We start from the raw sequence: 17,792 nt of genomic DNA, 5'->3' as shown, positions 1-17,792 counted from the left end.
CCCACTTCTGTCTGTTTCCAGATGGAAGGTAGTCTGTAGTAGTGTAGATTGACACACACACACACACACCAAGTTTCCTGCTAGCATTGCTCAAAGGGGCTCCTGCGTATAAAACTGTGAACCCGTGCTCAGGGGAAATGCCTTTCCAGGGCATGCATATTGGAAGTCATGCAGCAGATCTTATAATTGCTACAAGCCACAATGAGCACCGAAGCGCACTTCCTACCTTTGTTCAGCCGGGAGTCTGTGCGCTATGCAGGAGCCGGATATTGCGCTAATCACAGGCACGTGACTCGGGCGTGATCTGTAATTCAAAGGCGGCCGTAACTCCTTAAGTGACGTTTCGTGTGATGTTGTAGTGCCTGAACCAAGGGGGTATTGTATTCTTTGTTTCGTGCATGAATGTGCAAGCCTTTAAAACGCATTGCGCAAAATATGTTTTCCTGGAAGTGTTTTGATAAACGTGGGATATGGTTGGTTGGTTCGTTAGGACTATCTGTTACATTCTATCTGAGGATGGCCTGAAAGCATGAATAAAGCTGTAGTACCGGCACTGAAAAATAAGTGCCGGTGCTCACGGAAAGCTCCGGCACAAATTAGGCCCATGTAGCACTATTCCCTCCCTCGCTTTCCCTCCCTCCCTCCCTCCCTCCCTCCCTCTGTCTCCTTCATTTTTTTTTTTTTTTTAAAAGGCTGTCTGCAACCAGAGCTGACTCTGCTGCCTGTGGGGGCCGGGCGATTGCCGCCGTAGTCAGAGTGGGGCTGCAGGGGCGCTGAGAGGTGAAAATAGCCTCATTAACATGTTAATGGTGACCATTAACATGTTAATGAGGCTATTTTCACCTCACAGCGCCCCTGCAGCCCCACTCTGACTACGGCGGCAATCGCCCGGCCCCCACAGGCAGTAGAGTCCCTGAGTCAGCTCTGGTTGCAGACAGCCTTTTTAAAAAAAACAAAAAAAACTCGGGTAGATGTCTGAAAGGTCCGCGGGCCGCCAGAGAAGGCTTGCCGGGCCGCCAGCGGCCCGCGGGCCGTACTATGAGTACCCCTGCTGTAGGCCAATTTCCCGGCTGGATGCCATAACGTAGGTAGTGGAACGCCTTCAGGATTGGGCTGATGAGAACTCTGTCCTGTCCGATCTACAATATGGCTTCCGGACCAGCAGGGCCTAAATCTGTCCCTCTTGGTGGGGAAGTACACTAAGGCTAAGAAAGGGAAACTGTTTTAGCATTTGTCAATCTCACAGCCGCATTTGACTATGTGATCCACAATAAACTATGATCAATATTAGAAGATATGGGATTTGATGTAAATATTATTTATTTTCTTAAATGTTTTATAATGATGCCAAGGCACGCGTACGCTGTGGTCTGAAGGGTGAGCGTTCAGCTGCTTTCCCGATTAGGAGCGGAGTTGGGCAGGGTTGTGTCCTGGCCCCGTTCCTTTTTAACTTGTATATATATGGACTGTGGGAGGCTCTCCTTAAAGATAACCAAGAATTTCCCCTAGTAGCCGGTCGCCCTATCCCAGCTCTCTTGTATGCAGACGACGCAGTGTTGATGTCTCGCACACAAGTAGGCCTACAGCGCGTTTTGACAGTTTTTCCTTTTTCATGAAAGACCTAGGTTTACGGGTAAACTCTTCCAAAACTTTTATCATGCGCTATGGTAATGGCATAAAGAAACAAAAGTATATGTATGTGGTTGAACAAAGAAATTCTCATACTTAGGTATTCATTTCACCCACAACGATACTTGGGTACAAGCAGTTGTAGCAAAGAAACTGGCACTCCTATGCACTACATCTGCTCTTACCGATTTTGCCAGAAAATTAGGCAAAAAAACTCCAGAGGAGCTCATTAAAATCTACAAGGCTAAGTGCATTTCAGCTACAGTTTACGGGCATGGGGTCTGGGGGTTTGCTGATCTGCTTCCAATTCAGAGTAGAGAACTCCTTCCTAAGATACATTCTATCTGTCCCGGGTGGTATCTCAGCATGGATTTGTCCCGCAGAGTTAGGACTACCCTTTATCTCTGATTTAATTAAGCTTGAGCCTGTGATATTATGGCACGGGCTCTGGAATAAAGAAGAGGCCAAACCGAAGATATCCTTTCAGATATTTTGAAACTGGACGGTGTTAAGAGGATACCATGGCTAAGATATGTTTATAGTTTTTTAAGATCTTGGCCATTTAGAGTATTTTACCAATCCTACTACCATTAGGGCAACAACAAGGAAGGAATTAAGAAAATAGGGTATCCTGCTCCTGGATACCTTAGAATGTCATCTGAGATTTTAAAACCGACAGTCCTGCGTAATCAGTTGGTCTTAACTGCTTTTAATATTCAACCCTATTTAATTTTTGTACCTGGTGCCTATGATAGATTTTTATTAACCCGTTTTAGGCTGGGGGTCTTCCATAGATTAGTTACTTTTCCCATAATGAATGACTGGTCTCAAGACCTCCAGCGATGCCCCTGCGATATATACCTCCCCACAATCCACGATTCATGTCATTCTTTTTTGTAGGTTTTATTCTGCTGCTAGGAGCTTGCTCTTAGTACCTATCTTGAAACAGTTTGGGCTACGCCAATGTCGTCCTGCCCTTTTGGCTTTACAATGTTTAGATCATGAGCGCCTATGGAAACACATGCGCACTTAATTGCTTTTAATGAGATGAGGGCTTTTGTAAGTTTAATACCGTTTTTAACACAATCATGAAATTATTAATGTATCACTCGTGTGAATTTCTCTCTTAATGTAAGAATTGCTTGTATGTATATTGTAATCTTGTGCTTTTATGATTGTTTGTCTAACTCAATCGAATAAAGCCTTCTTTTACCTTGATTACATTGAAATACGCCCCACTAACAAATATAGATGTGTATTGATGGTGGTCTGTATGTACTGGGTAGAGGGATTCCCAGTAAAAAGTAATGATGAAGTTTCAACAGCTAAATGCTTGGTGAAGGAACTTCTACCACGATGTGACTTCTTAAAGGTCATTTCGTCTGACAACGGAGGCCACTTCCCTAACGCACTGATGGAACTTGTGTGTAAGGCTCAAGAGATAAATTAAAAGTTCCACTGTGTCTATCACCCAGAGGCAGCGGATGCGCTGGAAAGGAAGAATGATGTGCTTGTAAATAAGATCGGAAAAATAAGTGCAGAAACAGGATAGCCAAGGATGGACACATTGCTGATTGTTCTGATGAGCATGAGAAATATTCCTGATGCAACAATGAAGTTAGCCCCCACAAAACAGTGACAGGACGGCTAATGGCAGCCTGGGGAGATCCAGAAAAAGTAATGACAAATGCCATGTCAAATGAATTGATGAGAGACTATTGTTTTGCTTTTTTTTTATATACGTTTTATTTAGTGCAAACTCGACCCGAAGTAATCAGAGCACTTCACATGAGCACCAGCTGCGTTGCAGACAGACATATTCATTTTGTTAGGCACAGGGAGATCGAGTGATTTGCCCAGAATCACAGAATGTGAAGTCTCAATGCTGAGACTCAACCAGATTCCCCAGCTTCGAGGTCAACTGCTCTACCCATTAGGCCACAGGTGACATCCTCTCCCAGACTAAACGTTTTGCTTCTATTAACCAGCAAGTGAAAGAGGCTTTGCAGAGCCGCTGCAAGGTAGAGGGCACCACTTCCAGCCAGGTGACTGGGCCCTGAACTGCAGTTTCCAGAGGCCTAACTGTTTCCAGCCTTGGTGGAAGGGCCCGAGCAGGTCTTGTTGGCTACACAAATGGGTCCTAAATGCACGAACAACAAGAACTGGAGGCCTGTGTCGCATCGGAAGAGGGAACCACCACCAGCACCGCTGCCGCCCTCTTTCACGACCACAGCGGAAGGATCTCAACAACCACAGCTATCGAGCAACCATACAAACTCTGATCACAGAAGAAGAAAAGAGCCTGAGAGACCTGGATGTAGTACTGGAGTCGATTACAAGAGAACTAACATATCCATTAACTGTTGCCCTCACTCAGCCCGGACCACTAACTCTTTACTCACGTAAAAGGCAGGTGCATACCTGGGCTACAATTAACCCTGCCTATTTCACTGGACGAAATAGTGAACGCATTTGGGATTAACCCTGACCGCAGTACACATGTAAATGTACCAGACCCACAGTGAAAATTTCAAAAAGTCCATCTTGACATTCTAACCAACGGTTTGGTATCTAAACTGAGAGCTGATTGCGATTTCTCGGGTAGGATTTGTGAGCACTCGAGCTGCTAGAGCTTCCAGCAAGGGACACTTTCACCTAGGAACTGCCCTATCGCAATCTACCAGCCAGCAAAAAGACACTTGTATTGCACCCATAGGTCAAGTTTGTGCCAACTCGGGCAACCTCTGCCATAAGTTCAAAATGGGACAAGTAACAGGGCCAGGAACAAAGACTGTTTTAGCTACAAAGAAATAATTAACTTGAAGAATTGGGGGGGGGGGGGCGTTCTGCATTCCTCTTGTTTTTGCTTTGATAGCTGTATTAGCCTTCATTGTCATTTCTATCGGTGAAAGTATTTTTTGCCTGTTGAGAGCCTCGAGACTGGCGAAAAGGGTACAGATTTGCATGAGCATTACCCAATGGAATACCATGATAACGTAGCTATACAGACCATGAATGCCTATGAGAGAAATTAATGTGTCAGAATGTTGGATGTGTTTAAAAATGCCACCCACTGTAGAAAAGGAGTGCCCTGTTTACACATGCCTTTTTCATACGATGATTCATGTATTATTACATATGCCATGGTTATTACCTGTGCCCCAAGAAAAGAGCATGTTGAGCTACAGAAGAGATTTAGAACACAGATAATTTCACCAGGATGTAAGAGTCACTTAGAGGCCACTAGAGGATGTGGAGCAAGATTCAGACTACGTGCCTTTGCTGGCCTTACCACCATGTCCAGAAAATCTAGGGATTTCCTTCTGCGGCACAATGGGTCATGGGTAAAGGGCATGAATACTCCATATCTTAGGTTGGCAGCTAACACTACAGGAATACTTTGCATACATGCCAACAGAACACGAACCCAGGTAGGATATAGTGAATGCAACATTACGCGTTCACTTTCCAATGCTTCCGGGCTTAGCATGCCTTTGTATGCAGGAGATTAAACTTATTGAATATGCGGATCAAGGGCCTACAAGCAGCTGCCCCCCGATTTGGCATGTTTTTGTTATCTTGAAATAATAATTCACAGTATCCAAGACCATCCTAAAGAGCATGTACACAAATAAAAATTACTATTTTTTCTTTGATGAGCACATGTTTAAAGTCTTTGGGCCCCCCAACCCCACCAGACCAAACCAGTTAACAATGCCATGATAATGCAAAATGCTGTCATTGAAGGAAAGTTGATACTGATGCTTCCTCTTGGACTGTTTCCATTGATTGAATGTGAATCGATACAATTTTCCTTTTTGTAGAATCTTCTTCTCTGTTGTTTATTATGATTTATGTAATTACGTTTTGAAAAAATTATCTACCTTCCGAATTTTTATAATTCATATGAATGAACACTGGGTTTGTTTCTAAAAAAACTAAAATATAGTCTGTATTTTTTAGCTAAAATCAAATCGGACTGATCTTGTTTTTAAACGTTTTTGTGATGTTTGTTATGTATAAGATTTTTTGTAAATAGTCAATCGTATATACATATGAGTGTATAATTTTCTGTGTTTTATCTTTAGCCCTGAAGAAGTCTCATTTTTTAGACGAAACGCGTTGGCTAAAAAAGAAAAAAATATTTTGGAAAATTGGATCTTTTTATCTGCTTTGGAATACCACAATAAAGAATTGAAAGCGAACTTCAGTCAAGTCCGGACCTGTTCATTATGGAATTTATTTTGTTGATTGACTGAAAGACATTATAGACTGCCGAAGATATTTTTTGATAAGTGCTGATTTCATATTTTGTGCTTAGAATTTTGGGCTTTGCCCTTAAAGGAACAGACAGGGTTGTGTTCCTTGGTTTCTTGAGCACCATCACCATATTTTGAGTCACAGATGATAACAGGTACAGGTTTCTTTGCCTCAACCCTTGTGCGTTTAAGTGTATGTCATTGAAGGACTGTGTAATATATAGGATTGAATAGCGGTATATATTGAACCTGGGTCCAAAAGGAAGATTGTGAAAGCGAGAAAGCAAAGCAATACAGAGCTGAACCATTGTTCATTCATATAGCAATAGAAACTCCATTTTGAAATGTGCTTCTAGAATGGTTCTTGCAACATGCTCATGTTTTTGGATGGGGAGATAAACATAAAGCTTTCAAATCTCGCTAATTAATTATAAGATGCCAGAGTGGAAGCAAAGCCACGTAAAAGTTGCCTCATCTCAGCCATGTACCATCTGAGACCTCGAACCAACGAATAAACCGAAAAGAAGAATTTGTTGTTTTCTATGGATGTCCTGCCAAGCCGCCCGGGCGTAACAGCAATGCTTTTAGATGTCATAAAAGGTGTTGTTTGTTTATAATCAACTCCTGCTAATATGTAAAAGCACAGCCAAAAAGACTTTAAAGCGGAGACAAGAGATCAGCACAGGCCATCTGAATGTTTTCACTAAAAACTCAGTTTGCGGACAGGCTTATCTTTTTGATTAAAGTACACACATGGCAGCCTGGCATAGCCGAATAGGTTGGCATTCTGAATGTAATCCAATGAGTGTTGAAAGGTATAAAAGACGCTGCGCAACTCAAGCATGCCGAAACATTTCACAGAATGCACTCTGTATGTTTCCACCCCGGGGACTTACCATGACGGCACATTGACTGTTTGCTTTCTTCCAGATAAATTCAGCTTTAACAAGCTAAAAGTTAGTAGGGTAAAGGAGACTGGCGTGAACTGTTATGGAGTGGCATACAGTAGAGTTGCGTGGCGTTTGAGTGTTATGGAGTAGCATGACAGAGTAGAGTGCTGTAGAGGAGAAGGGCGGAGAGTTGAGTGTGTAGAGTAGAGCACACCGTCAGAGTTGAGTAGAGTGTCGTAAAGTGGAGCAGCAAAGAGTGATGTGGAGTGGTTCAGAGTGCAGTAGCGTACAGGGTTGTGCATAGTGTTGTAGAGTAGCATGACGTACAGCAGAGAAGATTGTCATAGAGTAGATTAGTGTGGCATAGAGGAAGTTGCGAGCGTGGAAGAGGGAAGTAGTGTCATAGAATGATGTGGAGTGGCCAGTGGAGAAACGTTTAATAGAGCAGAGCGTCACAGAGTGGAGTAAAGTGAACCAGCGTAAAGTACAGTGTTGTAGAGTAGATTGGTCTAAAGTGCATTGGTTTTGAGTAAAGTGGTACGGAGCACATTAACGTAGAGTGTGGTGATGTAGAGTAACAGAGTGCAGTGGCATAGAGGAGAGCGGTACAGAGTAGAAGGCAGTGCATAGGGTGCAATGGAGTTGAGTGGCACAGAGTAAAGTGGTGTAAAGAAAATTGGCGTGGAGTGGTGCAGGGTAGAGTGCAGTGGTGTGGCATAGAGTTGAGGGGTGCAGAGTAGGGCGCAGAGTAGAGTGCAGAGTGCAGTCATGCCTAGTAAAGTGCCAGAGTGCAGGGTCGCAGAGAACAGTGACGTAGAATGCACACAACATATGCCATTGTGTCCAGAATGCAAAAAAAAAACACTTATAGGCCAATGACAAAAATACACAACAGTTAAAAGGACAATAGCACAGCGGACCCTGTGTGTTATGGTGCGTGTTGTGCGGACCATAACTGGTGAGACTCAGTGCTTTTACTCGTTTGTGCCAGAACCCTAACTGTATTTAACTGATTTGGGTTTTTCAGTGAAAAGTGTGTGCATGCACACACCAATCGATTAGTTGACCAACAGGTTAATTTCAACTGGTAGGAAAATTGAAGGATTAGACCACTTCCAATGTTTTTCATACCAGCCTTAGATAAAAAGATTCGAGGGGAAAAAAAGGCTGAAACAAATAGTTGCACATAACCTGCTACATATTTTACAGTCTTTAAAATTCAGTTTCGAAGTAAATTTATTGAACATAAGGTACAGTAAAACACAAATAGCGATAAGATAAAGGAAAACACAAGTTGGCATAAATAAAATGTCTAGCAAGAACCAGAATACTGCTTATATATTTATACTAGATGCTCCTACTGTGACCCGAAGCATTTCTAATTGCTGAGCATTCCGGTGTATAAATACCAAATGGGTAACTTCAATTAGACCACCAGGGACGATAACCAGAGTACAAGTCAAACACTATTCTCGTTCTGTACAGGTAGCAGCCATGAAAAAGATTCAGAAAAGACACGTCCAAAGTCTGCCCACACTAAAAAAAGAAAAATCCAATTCTTTTGACTAAATCCTATACATATATATGATCAAATCATATATTCATATATATATATATATATATATATATATATATATATATGATCAAGTCAATGTAGACCAATTATAATCCATGTATGCTTATTTTCAACTTCTGAGCCAAGATCTTGCATTTGATTTTGCTATGGAGCTTCCCAAGATCCCTTCTTAAAATACTGTAGCAAACATAAAATTGCACTTCACACTTGCATTTTCATACTTTTTATTGCACTTCAATTAGCATGTATTACCAACATTCAATTGATTTGAATTAATTTAGGAACTCTAAAAAAATTAAAGAAAATAGAAACATTCTGGTATTTTTATCTGTGACTCTCTGGTTAGGGTGCATCTGTGCAGAAGGTGCACTTGCCCGTTGAGCCATTATATTCAACATCCTACTGTGGCAAGACATTCCATATTATTGTGTCCCAAACACAAACGTAGCTCACGCCATACAAATATATCAACATGTATAGCTTTGCATCTAAATTTAATAAATCAAAACAGTGCACCATTTACGAAATTCACTTTACCCAACGAAATTCTACCTGTGGCGGGCATTAAGTCTTCAGGACAAAATATATTAAACCTGTAACCTCCAAAATTCGAGCCTTCTCGTGTAAACAATCTTTTACGTGTAATGTAAGCAGCTTTTGGAACTCACTTTTTCCCAGCTAAGAAAATAAGCAAACCATCCTTTCCTTCATGAATCTGTGGGGAAAAAAACACATTTGGGGGCTTATTTATGAGCCCTTGCATCACTTTTAGTGACGCACCAGCAGGGTAAAAAATGCACCATGTTGCATCATATTCATAAAGTGACGCATCCAAGTAGATGCGTCACTTTGTAACCCCCTGCGCCACATTATACCTGGAGTATAATTTATGCAGGGTGGGCGGTCTGACGCAAGTAAGCCTGGTAGAAGTGACGCAGTGAAATCTGTGAGATTTCACTGCGTCGCTTCTAGGACGCAAATCACAGCAGGCATAAGACTGACGCAGGAACATTTGAAATGGGACTTGAAATGGCCCATTGATGGAGTTGCGTCACTTTCGTGACGCACTCCAGAAATGCGTCATTTTTACGCCTACAGACGAGTCAAAAATGCTGACGTATCTCAAACTACTTGTGACATAATGCATCATACTGTAATTATGACGCATCCAGCATGTTGCAAGGCAGGCTCAATGAACAGTGACGCATCGCTGTTTGCGTCACTTTTCATAAATAACTGTATGCGCTTTCAGCTCAGCTTTGAACAATTATTCAGCCGTACAAGTTTTTAATAATCTTTAAAACTTAAGAGCCTATAAACAAAAGAATTTTGAAGTATGTAAAGTGGTTCTTCTTTAGTACTCTAGCATACTTGTATCCCTTTGTGACGTCGCTCCAAAACATCTATATCTATACTACTGTTATAAAGTAAGAACTTTGAACCTTTGAGGCGGGTAAACTTGGGAACCACAGCGCCAATCCACACACCCGATACATCATTGTAATCGTCAGGGTGTGCAGATGGACATAGGCTATATAAATTATACAAATATGCGTTATTGAAAAAATTTACATAAAAAAAAAAGTTGTCCCTTCGAAGTAGCGCCGGCGGGGAGGAGCGGCGGACAGGCGGGAGGAGCGCTGACTAGCGGCGAACTGAGGAGCGCGGGGGAGGAGCGGCAGCTGAGGTAAGGCTCCGGGGAACCCACGGACAATGTCGGGGGTCGGGCAGGCAAGGGTGGAGGCAGGCGGGGGACGGGGGCCCGGGCTGCTGGTCAATGTCGGGGGGGGGGGGGCGGGCGGGGGCCTGGGCTGCTGGACAATGTCGGGGCGGGCGGGGGTCACATCATTGATAGAGCCAAACAGCAGCAATGTCAAATCGCTCCATAAGAAAAGTACACTGTGCTGAATACGAAGAGCCCCAAATAACATAGGGCACTAATGATCGCGGCGGGGGCCTGGGCTGCTGGACAATGTCGGGGCGGGCGGGGGTCGGGGAAGCCTGATTGCTCCCGGACAAGGTCGGGACGGCTGCTAGTCTATAGCATATTCATAGAACATTTATAATATTTAGTACAAATGGAAAAGCCTGTGCACTCTTTGCACTTTTGCTAATAGGGAGTTTGGCGTTTCAGAGCCAATTCACAAAGGCAAGCATTAATATTCTTGTACTACTTCTGACCATATTCATAAATGCATTTGGCGCCGTAGCTTCCTTTCCTGCGTTTATTTCCGAACTCTCAGTAAAAAATAGTTTGATTTGTGTTGAGCGCGGGAACACTTTATGGGTGCTGCAACACTACAAAAAAAATTACATGCACCTGCCTCAGAGTAGTAGTTCCCGCTCGTACTTTATATGATGAGTCTTCTCTGGGTGAGAACGGTCGTGAAAACCAGTTTACCTCGAACACTCTGTAGTACCACACAACAACCACTCGCCATTATTTGATATGCTAGGCATCAAGCCAACTTCTCCATCACTATGAATGCTCCAGCAAGAGTGGCAATGTGAATGCGTCTCTGATAATCTACAACCCCTTACTAGCATCGAGGCATAATATCTCTTCGTCCTAAAATAACAGTGACTGACAGATAACAGGTGGTAAGCCCAAGTATGCGTTCTCAGTTACCAGAGGCGATGTTGAACACTGGGTTTGCTGGCGTGTAACCCGAAAGCGGTGATTTGGCAGAGTAGATGGTGCTGATCCACTAGCACAACAAGAAATCTGCACACTTGGTACATAGTATACAAGAAGGCAGCAACCAGAAGTCAATGGTAACAAACCGAGGAGTTGCTTGCAGTAGCCAAAGTAAACCAATAACGGGGAGCTGGAACACGTTTAGAAAGGAGTTGGGAAACCATAAACTTGTGAGTAACATAAACCAGCTCGTGGGGTAAGACAGGCACACGAGTAAGCCATTCGAGCCAGGGAGATCAGCCACACCAGTATGCAAGGAAGGCGCCTGGGGCTTCCGTCGTTCGTAGCACCCTTCCCCCACTGGGAATGCAAATCGCTCTTCTTGAGCCTCCGTTTCCTGAGCTGTTAATGCAGGTTCTCCCAATCGATACCCGACGAATACAATCCTACACAACACTACACCTCAGGTCCTCGCCAGGCCTGCGCTCGGCTACTTTGCCGGCCAGGGTTTATTTAACACATTCAGGGACGGGGGAGTCAGCATAATGTGCCTCATCGGACATCTGTTATTTACTTCACATATAACAAAAAGGCGTTGTTTATGAGCTGCACGCCCCCACAGTCAGTGGTGCCACGAAATCCTGGCGATTCCCTCACAAAATGGAGCCCCGGTGATCGCTGAGCTGTCCTGTTGACGCGTTTCCAGTCGGCCGGCGGGTGTGCTGCGATATGCTCCCTACTTCATCGAGCGAACACTAAAGGCCGGCACCCCCTTCCTTTGTGTGAGAAAGGCGAGTATCCCTCTCAGTAGACGCCTCGGCCCGCCTAATATTTTCCAGCGGCCTCACAAAGACCTACGCGGAAAAGACAGCGAGGCGGACCTCCGACCACAAAGCCCGCCAGGCGCCTGGAGAGGGCCAGTGGACATTGGGACAAACGAAAACCTACCCACTTCCTGCTCTCACAGCACAAACAGACAGCACACCTCACTCACACACAGACACAATCACCACAGACGGACACTTCAGCCGAGCGCGCGGGCCCGGCCGGCAGTCATTGGCCGAAGCCAGGCACAAACCTCCGCTGCGGCCCTGGTTGGTTCGCTCCTCAGATCGGCTGTTTGGTTGGACAGAAAATGGCTGCGAAGGAGCCAGTCCCAGCGCGGAGCAGCTCTTCCGGATGCCGCCGCTCCTCCCGCCGCGCACGCAGACTGGCACGCTGCTCCTTCACTGAGACGCTCCTCCCTCCGCGATCTGGCACTAGGCTTAAACTGTGAGCCGTCGTCGGGAGCCTCTCAGTGCTAAGGACGAGATGGTCTCGTCTTTAGCGCAGCCAGCCCAATGATGCCCCTCGGCTGCTCCAAGTTTTTGGCCCTAACCGTGGAATTTATTTAATGCGATTTTATATAGCGTGAACATTAGCCGAAGGTGCCAGAGCGCTTTACAAAATAACCAGTTGCGTTACATAAGGACTTTGAATTACATGAGTTATATAAGAGATACAAACAGAAAACATTTGCAAATGTAGAAGTTGTAAAGTCACTCGAGGAAGAGATGCAAACAGAAAAAATTGCAAATGTACAAGTTATAAACTCTAAAATCACATAGGAATGGTAGTAAGTACAAAGGTCTACTACATATACTAGTGGTTAGAGTTTTATATATATATATATATATATATATATATATATATATATATATATATATATATATATATACACATATATATATATATATAAATGGATTTAGTTCTGCCGCTGGCCTCCAGTCAATAACCCCTGCTTCATTCTGTTTATAAGCAGCAGCCTTACATCTTATTTACATCCACGTGAAAGTCTCTTAGGAGTGCACCCGGGAATCCTATCGATAAAGTTGGATTTCTCTTTTTCCTACTGCGGGCGTAGCACAATTATGCGCACTGGACATAATTAGACGTTCATTGCAGTAATATGTCTGGCTTGGTTTTAAGTGATATGAAAAGGGGCACAACTAGGATTTCTTTCCTATGTAATGACAGATAAATGATTAACAACAATGTGGCGTAACAAAACTTGAGGAGGTCCCCCTGCAAGGTACATGGACCCCCCCTCTCCCTGGCCTACCACCGACCATTTTTTCTAGGGGGACCATGCTCAAAAAAACATTTCGCTGGATCCCTACCGAAACTAGAAAAACAGTCACCCACGCTCTGGTCACGAGCCGACTGGACTACGGAAACACCCTCTACGCCGGCATCACCGCAAAACTCCAGAAAAAACTACAACGCATCCAGAACGCCTCAGCCAGGCTCATATTAGACATTCCGCGCAAAGAACACATCTCTGATCACCTGAAAAACCTACACTGGCTCCCCGTCAATAAGAGGATCACTTTCCGGCTCCTAACCCACGCACACAAAGCACTCTACGAAATCGGACCCGAATGCCTCAACACACGTCTTTCCTTCTACACCCCCTCCCGCCAGCTACGATCCTCCAACCAAGCCCTTGCCACTGTACCTCGTATCAACAAAACCACCATGGGAGGTAGATCCTTCTCCTACCTAGCAGCTAAAACTTGGAACTCACTTCCCACTCACCTTCGCCTTACTCAGAACCACCTAGCATTCAGAAAGCAACTCAAAACGTGGATTTTCGACAAGTAACTCCCCACCCTTCTTCAAGCGCCTTGAGACCCTCTCGGTATGTAGCGCGCTATACAAATCTTGACTTGACTTGACTTGACTTGACACCACTGAACAATAATTCTTTTTTTGTGAATAACTAACATTGTGAATGTTTTAAATTTGAGACTGTGAATTAAACATTACTAAGGTCTGTGGAATGGGTAGTGGTCCTCGACGTACTGTGAAATGGGTAGTGGTTTTCGACGTATGTGAGGCTCTTCCTGTTAGGGTTCGAGGGAGAAGAAGGAGACCTTGAGCTGTGTTTAGGGTCGGATCATGGAACCGGAGGCGCACTTTACACACACTCCCTTAGTCCTCTAAAGGAACGCCTCGCACGTAGCCTGACGCTTGGCTTACTGACTCGTTCCATGACCACGCCTTCTACTTCCGTGTTGTTCCAGTCTCAACGCTGCTCCTTTGGCGTCTTCGTGCTCTGGTTCTCCACTACCCGGGTCCTCGACTCAGCTCACCAGCTCACCACGGAGTCGGTATCCTCCTGAGGTGTAGCAGTATTTCTTTCTTGGCAGCATCCCCCTTTGCTGCATTTCCCTCCAACCTCTCTCGTTGTTACTTGCCACATTTGTGTATATCAAGTGCCTTATATCAAGTACTGCGAAGTCTGTTACGGTCTCAGTGCTGCTCAAGACTTTCGTTTATAACCCTCCCCTTTCTGTGTTTTCCTGCGAGGGAGTCGCTGTTCCGCTCCATATTTCCCCCATGGAGCCGGATGGCACACCTCTTTTTTTTTTTTTTTTTAAAAAGGGGGTGGTGATGAACAGAGTGTCTGAGTTAAACAGACCATTCTTACCCAGTCCAAAGATCAGGGCTTGATCCATCACCATTATTTATCTCACTGCGCCATCCCAGCTCAGAACCTGCCTATATGCAAATCAGTCTGTCCCTGGCCCAGTGCATCATGGGAACAGGGCAGACTAAACTACCAAGCCAATTCTTCACCAGAAAGGAGACAAGCTACCGGGGACCGGTTTCTGGCATTCCAGCCTTCTTCGGCCCGGCTTGCTTGAATCCTGATGGAGCAGTGAGAAAGGGACTCATGTCTGAGTATACCCTGCCACACCTATAGTGGCCAAAAACGATTTACAAAAAGGGGGTGGTGATGAACAGAGTGTCTGAGTTAAACAGACCACTCTTACCCAGTCCAAAGATCAGGGCTTGATCCATCACCATTATTTATCTCACTGCGCCATCCCAGCTCAGAACCTGCCTATATGCAAATCAGTCTGTCCCTGGCCCAGTGCATCATGGGAACAGGGCAGACTAAACTACCAAGCCAATTCTTCACCAGAAAGGAGACAAGCTACCGGGGACCGGTTTCTGGCATTCCAGCCTTCTTCGGCCCGGCTTGCTTGAATCCTGATGGAGCAGTGAGAAAGGGACTCATGTCTGAGTATACCCTGCCACACCTATAGTGGCCAAAAACGATTTACAAAAAGGGGGTGGTGATGAACAGAGTGTCTGAGTTAAACAGACCACTCTTACCCAGTCCAAAGATCAGGGCTTGATCCATCACCGTTATTTATCTCACTGCCCCATCCCAGCTCAGAACCTGGCTATATGCAAATCAGTCTGTCCCTGGCCCAGTGCATCATGGGAACAGGGCAGACTAAACTACCAAGCCAATTCTTCACCAGAAAGGAGACAAGCTACCGGGGACCGGTTTCTGGCATTCCAGCCTTCTTCGGCCCGGCTTGCTTGAATCCTGATGGAGCAGTGAGAAAGGGACTCATGTCTGAGTATACCCTGCCACACCTATAGTGGCCAAAAACGATTTACAAAAAGGGGGTGGTGATGAACAGAGTGTCTGAGTTAAACAGACCACTCTTACCCAGTCCAAAGATCAGGGCTTGATCCATCACCGTTATTTATCTCACTGCCCCATCCCAGCTCAGAACCTGGCTATATGCAAATCAGTCTGTCCCTGGCCCAGTGCATCATGGGAACAGGGCAGACTAAACTACCAAGCCAATTCTTCACCAGAAAGGAGACAAGCTACCGGGGACCGGTTTCTGGCATTCCAGCCTTCTTCGGCCTGGCTTGCTTGAATCCTGATGGAGCAGTGAGAAAGGGACTCATGTCTGAGTATACCCTGCCACACCTATAGTGGCCAAAAACGATTTACAAAAAGGGGGTGGTGATGAACAGAGTGTCTGAGTTAAACAGACCACTCTTACCCAGTCCAAAGATCAGGGCTTGATCCATCACCGTTATTTATCTCACTGCCCCATCCCAGCTCAGAACCTGGCTATATGCAAATCAGTCTGTCCCTGGCCCAGTGCATCATGGGAACAGGGCAGACTAAACTACCAAGCCAATTCTTCACCAGAAAGGAGACAAGCTACCGGGGACCGGTTTCTGGCATTCCAGCCTTCTTCGGCCCGGCTTGCTTGAATCCTGATGGAGCAGTGAGAAAGGGACTCATGTCTGAGTATACCCTGCCACACCTATAGTGGCCAAAAACGATTTACAAAAAGGGGGTGGTGATGAACAGAGTGTCTGAGTTAAACAGACCACTCTTACCCAGTCCAAAGATCAGGGCTTGATCCATCACCGTTATTTATCTCACTGCCCCATCCCAGCTCAGAACCTCAGCGAGTGTGTGTCTGCTCCGCCCTGCTGTGGCTGACAGGGCCGGGCGGAACACCTCGGATCCCTTTCCTGCATGCGAGGGAGTTGCTGTTCCGCTCCATATTCTCCCGTGGAGCCGGACAGCACACCTCAGTGAGTGTGTATCTGCTCCGCCACGTTGGGACCAACTGGCCGGCCGGAACACCTCAATCCCCTGTCCTTTTAGTTTAGACAAGTTTTCACCTTCTTTTCTATCCCCTACAGTGTCCGTTGAATGAATGGTGAATGTATGTGAGTTAAGGTTACCTCAGTTTGAGACCTCCCGGAAGAACTCCGATAACCTATCCTCATTCCAGCCACATACAAGGAGGTACCGGGATATTTGGTGGTCCTCCTCTTCAAGGAGTCTTCCAGACGAGCGCTGGTGAGTGTGAGACGATGATAAACACAGCTCAATGTTTGGAATGTTCTAAAAGTTGCCTAGATATATAAGGGTGGTTATTGTTCTTTCCTTCCATCTCTACGTTCCCTGGTTGCCATTCTACACGACCTCAATCCTCATCATATGGAGAGAGTGGTGGACACTCCTTGGTTTTATTCCCCATACTTTTTGAGAGCAGTGTCTCGGAGTGAGTTTCAAGATTCTCCTTTGAGGACTGCTTTTTGGAAGTTGGGGGATTTATCTTCGCTCCTGTGGATTCTGGTGACTGTTCCTGACACTTCCATTTCCTTTGTCACACCCAGTGCTTTAAATGGAAATATAAAAGTGCTGGTACTCACTAACAGCAGTACCTATTTGCTTTAGAGAAGTGATGGTACTCTCCCATTAAATGTATTGTGCCTATGCTAAGAGGTGCAGGTACTCTCCCTTTCAAATTAAAGAAGTGCCGGTAGTCAGTAACGGACAGTACCTGCCAGGGTACAAGTCCTAAAAAAAGAAGAGGGGGGGAGGCTGTCACAGGAAGTAACGTCACAACAGGAAGTGACGTCACAAAAGGTGGCTTGCACCATCGGGCTCATTGCCTCATCTCGCTCACCCCTTAGATGTGATTGCATCTGAGAAGTCAGCGAGTGAGCAGCGTGCTGTGAGCTCTGAGCTCCTCGACCCAGAGAGGGCCAAGAGTGAAGTCCAGCTGTTTGGCAGGAAGGACAACGTCCACCCGTTAAAATAAGTGGGGGTACGCCGTCCACCTGCGTGTTACCCCGACTCGAGCCCTGGTACCTGCCGATTTAAGGCAGTGGTCAAACCACTTTCCTCTGCAGTCTCTCTGTTAGACACATTGGCTGTTTCTCTTCACATATCTTTCTTAAATTCTTAATCTGCGTATCTCACACATTCCCTTAATTACCAATTGTACTTATGCAACTATCGCTCTCTATGCTCTGCAGAGAAGCCAAGGATTGGATGTATAGCATTCTGCAAATCTCTTTGACCCACTAACAGGCATTGTGAGAACCTCGCTCTATCTTCAGACTCTACTCAGACCCTCCAGGATTTCGCGATTTCGCGGTTTGCCGCAAAATCGGCACTTTTGTAAAAATGCTGGGAT

At 45.3% G+C, this 17,792-nt stretch overlaps 1 protein-coding gene across 1 annotated transcript in view; it reads right to left on the bottom strand.

Annotated features, from left to right (window-relative positions):
* NFYB (nuclear transcription factor Y subunit beta) overlaps window positions 1-12,367 on the bottom strand; it is a 164,203-nt gene extending 151,836 nt beyond the window's left edge. Inside the window, exon 1 of the mRNA XM_086919161.1 lies at window positions 12,071-12,367. The gene's annotated coding sequence lies outside the window, so the exon portion shown is untranslated. The remainder of the gene's footprint in view (window positions 1-12,070) is intronic.
* Between the last annotated feature and the right edge of the window lie 5,425 nt (window positions 12,368-17,792).

Source organism: Lissotriton vulgaris, chromosome 1_1, assembly GCF_964263255.1.
Source record: "Lissotriton vulgaris chromosome 1_1, aLisVul1.2, whole genome shotgun sequence".
Taxonomy (NCBI): domain Eukaryota; kingdom Metazoa; phylum Chordata; class Amphibia; order Caudata; family Salamandridae; genus Lissotriton; species Lissotriton vulgaris.
Note: the sequence above shows the minus strand (reverse complement) of the source record. Positions and strands in the feature narration are given on the sequence as shown.